We start from the raw sequence: 5,872 nt of genomic DNA, 5'->3' as shown, positions 1-5,872 counted from the left end.
CTTCCTTCCTTCCTTCCTTCCTTCCTTCCTTCCTTCCTTCCTTCCTTCCTTTAAGCCAGGATCTCCCTTTGTCACTGAGGTTTGAGTACAGTGGTACAGTCACAGCTCACTGCAGCCTCCACCTTCTGAGCTCAGGTGACTCTCCCACCTTAGCCTCCCAAGTAGCTGGGACTGCAGGTGCTCACCACCATAACTGGCTAATTTTTTGCATTTTTCAGATACAGGGTTTTGCCATGTTGTCCAGGCTAGTTTTGAACTCCTGGGGTCAAGCAATCTGCCTACCTTGGCCTCCCAAAGTGCTGAGATTACGGGTGTGAGCCACAGCACCCAACCAGCAATTTCTTAAAATAAGACAATAATAAAGTTTACTGCAATGATTGACTGCTCCTTTTACAAATGATTTATCTGTAGCATGTGATGCTGTTTGATAGCATTTTTCCCATAGTAGAACTTCTTTCAAATTTGGAGTCAATCCTCTCAAACACTGCTACTGCTTTATTGACTGAGTTTATGTAATATTCTAAATCATTTCTTGTCATTTAACAATGTTCACAGCATCTTCACCAGCAGTATAGTCATCTCAATAAACCATTTTCTTTCTCATCCTTAAGAATTCTATGTACATTCAAGTTTTATCAGGCGATTGCAGCAATTCAGTCACATACTTAGGCTCCACTTCTAATTCTAGTTCTCTTGCCATTTCTACCACATCTGTAGTTACTCCACTGAGTCTAGAACCCCTCAAGGTCATCTATAAAGGTTTGAATAAACTTCTTCCAAACTATTGTTAATGCTGATATTTTGACCTTCTCCCATTAATTATAAATGTTCTTTACATTATTTAGAATGGGGAATCTTTTCTGGAAAGTTTTCAGTTGACTTTGCCCTGATTCATCAGAGGGATCCCTGTGTAGGGCAGCTATAGCCCAGTGAAATGTATTGCTTAAATATTAAAACTTAAAAGCAGAAATCAGTCCTTGATCCATGGGCTGCAGAGTGGAAATTGTGTTAGCAGGGATGAAATCACTGTACATCTCCATCAGAGTTTTGGGGCGACAAGGTGCATTGTCAATGAGCAGTAATACATTGAAAGGAATCTTCTTCTTTTCTGAGTAGTTGGTCTCAACAGTGGGCTTAAAATATTCAGAAACACTACTAGCATGAAGGATGTGGCAAAGCATTTTACAAGTCCTCAATTCTTAGCAGACATAAAATAGTTTATATTGGAGAGAAACGTTACAAACCTGAAAGATGTGACAATGCTTTTAACAACACCTCAAACATTTGAAAATATAAAATAAATCATAATGGTCCCAGACCCCAGAAATGTGAAGAATCTGTCAAAGCCTTTAAATGGTTGTCACCCATGATTTTAGGTAAGATAATTCATATTGTAGAAAACTACATGTGTGAAGAATGTGACAAAACTTTAAACTAATGCTCACATTTTATTGCACAAGCAAACATTTTTACTTGAGAAAAAATTGTACAAAGAACATGATACTTGCTCATATCTTACTCAACATCCAAGAGTTCATACTTAATAAAAGCATTGTAATTGCTATTACTGTCAAAATGTCTTTCAGGAAATATAAACCATTAAAGTGAAGAGGAGCATTCATTCTGAAGACTAACATTACAAATATAAAGAGGGTTGTAGTACCATTACTTGTGTCATAGATGTTATTGTGCAGATTTTCTATTAGAGGAAAACCCTGAAGCAGTTTCTCAAAACTTGTTCAACATCAGGGAATTTACATTGGAGAAAACCCTAATAAATGTAATGAGTTTGAATAAAGATTTGCTCAAAAATGACAGTTAAGAAAACACCAGAGAGTTCATAGTAAAATATATTTTTACAGATGCAGTAAATATGAAAAATTAAGTCAAAATTGTGTCTATGTCAACATCAGATAATTCACAGTAGAAATAACTAAGACATTGATCCTTTAGACATTACACTAAATCAGAGTATTGTGTGTAGAAAATTATCCCAAACTAAAGTTGTTAGATAAATTATTTGTATATAACTTTAAAAGAAGATTGGAGAGTTGTAATTGCATTCAAAGTATACTATTTGCATGGAAAAAACTGACAGAATTTTTTGGAAAGTGAATAGTGATATAATTCAACTCATAAATTACTTCATGCTATATCTTTAATTTTTATGGTCATAATAAAAACTATATAGAAGTATAAATAAAAAATTCAGTATACCATGTTGCAAGCAGATGTACTGTCATCCAGGCTTTGTTGCTCAATTTACAGAACACGGCAGAGTAGATTTAGCGTAATGCTTAAGAGCCCTAGGATTTTTGGACTGGTTACTGAGCATTGGCTTCAACTTAAAGTCACCAGCTGCATTAGCCCCCAGCAAGAGTGTCAGCCTGTCCTTTGAACTTTGAAGCTAGACATTGACTTCTCCTCTCTAGCTATGAAAGTCCTAGATGGCATCTTCTTCCAATAGTACCTTGATCAGCAACCTTAGCTAGATCTGGATAACCTGTGGCAGCTTCTACAGCAGCACTTGCTGCTTCATCTCGCACTTCTCTGTTATGAAGACAGCTTCTTTCCTTAAACCTCATGAACCAGCATGTGGCTAGCTTAAAAACTTCTTCGGTAGCTTTCTCACCTCTCTCAGCCTTTGTAGAAGGGAAGAGAATTAGGGCCTTGCTCTGGATGAGGCTTTGGCTTAAGGGAATGTTGTGCCTGGTTTGATCTTCTATCCAGACCACTCAAACTTCTACCATGTCAGCAATAAGGCTGTTTCACTTTCTTATAATTCATATGTTCACTGGAGTATCACTTTTAATTTTTCTCAAGAACTCTTCTTTTGTATCCAGAACTTGGCTGTTTGGTGCAGGAGGCCTGGCTTTCCACGTATCCTGGCTTTTGACATGCCTTCCTTATTAAGCTTAGTTATTTCTGGCTTTTGATTTAAAGTGAGAGATATGTGATTTAAAGTGAGAGATTGAACAAATAGAGGCCATTGTAAGATTGTTAATAGACATAATTTCAATATTGCTGCATCTCAGGGAATAGGGAGGCCCAAGGAGAGGGAGAGAAACAGAGGAACAGTTAATCAGCAGAACAGTTAGAACAAACATTGATTGTTTTCTATTTTATATGAATGTGATTCTTAGTGCCCTAAAATGATTATAATAGTAACATGAAAGATTAGTGATTACAAATCACCATAACAGGTACAGTAATAATGAGAAAGTTGGAAATACTGGAAAAATTACTGAGTTGTTAGGTAGAGGCATAAATTAAGCACATGCTGTTGGAAAAGTGGTGCAGATAGACTCGCACAACTCAGGGGTGCCACAGACATTCAGTTTATAAAAAAGCATAATATCTGTGAAAGGCAATAAAGGGAAGTGCAATAAAATGAAACAGAATAAAACGAAGTGCACTTGTATAATGATTTTAATATATGCACCAGAAATTACATTAGGAAAATATTAAGAACTGTGTTGTATGAAGATATTTGGGAGTCACCATCTTTACCAAGGGATGCATGTTTGCATCACCAATAATTGGACAAATTAACATCACGCATGTATTTCTGAAATGCAGCTAGGAGGGTGCCATTCTTTTTAAATGTGAAAAGTTAATAATCCAAATCAAAACATGAGGCACATTGTACACTCCCAATCTGAAGAGCATTCTACTAAATAACTGCTGTATCAAATTCAAAACATCAATGTCTGGAAAGGCAAAAAAAAAAAAAAAAAAAAAGATTGGTTTGAGTAAATATTATAGATGCAAGGAACCTAAAGATAGGTGACATTAAATATAATGTGTACTCTTGGATTAAGGTTCTGGGTGAGTGGAGGTGGAAGGAGGATATTGTATATTAGAAAAAAAATTCAATATTAAATTTCCTGATTTTAGTAATTGTACTATAGCCAGGTTAGTAAATGTGTTTGCTCATGGTGAAAACACAAAGAACTTAGGGATAAATAGGCATCATGTCTATAATTTAATATCAAGAATTTCAGAAAAATTATAAGTTTACATAGAGAAAAAAAGCATAATAAGGCAAAAAATATAGACATGTTAACTTTTACTAAGTCTGGGTGAAGGTATAGGAAAGTTTTTTGCAAGATCTGTGATACTTTTCTGTGATTTTAAATTTATTTCATAATCAAACATTTAAAACAAAAAGGTAACAAATCTGGGAAAGCAGGAGAAACTGCCAAGTGAAGACAAGCATACAACCTTCCTCTGAACTTATTTTGAGATGAATAACTGCAGTTTTCATTGATCCTCCAGTTCTAACCTCTCCATCATTCTTCAGTCCTTGACAGACTGCCATTAAGGAATGGAATGCCACCAATCATGGGTCACAGAATTCATCCTGGTGGGATTCCAGCTGTGCAGACATGGAAATGCTCCTCTTTTGGATCTTCTCCCTGTTATACATCTTCAGCCTGCCGGGGAATGGCATGATCTTGGGACTCATCTGTCTGGACCACAGTCTGCACACCCCCATGTACTTCTTCCTCTCACACCTGGCTGTCATTGACATGTCCTATGCTTCCAACAATGTTCCCAAGATGTTAGTGGATCTTGCGAACCAGAAAAGCACCATCTCCTTTGTGCCATGCATAATGCAGACATTCTTGTATTTGGCTTTTGCAAACACAGAATGTCTGATTTTGGTGGTGATGTCCTATGATCGCTATGTAGCCATCTCCTGCTCCCTACGTTATAATGTCCTCATGAGCTGGAGATTGTGCACTGTCCTGGCTGTGGCATCCTGGGAACTCAGCTTCCTCCTGGCTCTGGTCCATTCATTTAGTTCTCATTTTGAGGCTGCCCTTCTGTGGGCTCATGAAATCAACCATTTCTTCTGTGAAATCCTGTCTGTCCTCAAGTTGGCCTGTGCTGACACCTGGCTCAACCAGGTGGTCATCTTTTCTGCTTCCGTGTTCATCCTGATGGGGCTGCTCTGCCTGGTGCTGGTCTCTTACTTGCGCATCCTGGCGGCCATGCTGAGGATCCAGTCTGGGGAGGGCCACAGAAGGATCTCCATCTTCTTCTCTCACCTCTGTGTGTGGGGCTCTTCTTTGGCAGTGCCATTGTCATGTACATGGCCCTCAAGTCCTGCCATCCTGAGGAGCAGCAGAAGGTCATTTCCCTGTTTCATAGCCTTTTCAATCAGATGCCAAACCCTCTAATCCACAGCTTGAGGAATGCAGAGGTCAAGAGCATCCTGAGGAGGACACTGAGGAAGGAGAGACTGATGTAAGACATCTCAAAGGGCACCAAGAGGAGAGGGCCCTGCTCCCTACAAAATGTGGAGGTTGGCTTTTTTGTCTTCTGCTAGGATAAATGCCACCTTAAAATTAAATATTTATTAACTTAAACATATAAACTGAAATCTTAAACTCTTGAGAGGAAAATAGAATACCTTCACTAATTAGGTAGAAATATATTTGTAGAAAAGACACAATAATCAATAGAAGTAAAATTTGAATAATTAACATTGAACATTTTTGAAATTAATCACTGTGCTTATCAAAGTCTCCATTAAGAAACAAGAAATGCATCCACAAAGTGATAAAATTCACTGTCCTGTATCCAGCAAAGAACTATAGACAATATATAAAAAGAATTCCTTCAAATTAATATTAAAAGACAAACAAATTTTATAAAATGGGCAAAGTGCTTGAACAGACACTTCTCAAAAGAAATGCAAGGCCGGGCACGGTGGCTCAACCCTGTAATCCCAGCACTTTGGGAGGCCAAGATGGGTGGATCACGAGGTCAGGAGATCAAGACCATCCTGGCTAACACCGTGAAACCCCGTCTCTACTAAAAAGTACAAAAAACTAGCCGGGCGAGGTGGCGGGCGCCTGTAGTC

The 5,872-nt window shown here is 38.0% G+C and overlaps 1 pseudogene; it reads left to right on the top strand.

Moving 5' to 3' along the window:
• Nucleotides 1–4,327: 4,327 nt before the first annotated feature.
• On the top strand, nucleotides 4,328–5,694 carry LOC111525600 (annotated as a pseudogene).
• Nucleotides 5,695–5,872: the final 178 nt, after the last annotated feature.

The sequence above is a fragment of the Piliocolobus tephrosceles genome, chromosome 8 (assembly GCF_002776525.5).
Source record: "Piliocolobus tephrosceles isolate RC106 chromosome 8, ASM277652v3, whole genome shotgun sequence".
Lineage (NCBI taxonomy): Eukaryota > Metazoa > Chordata > Mammalia > Primates > Cercopithecidae > Piliocolobus > Piliocolobus tephrosceles.
This window is presented reverse-complemented; position numbering and strand designations above follow the sequence as displayed.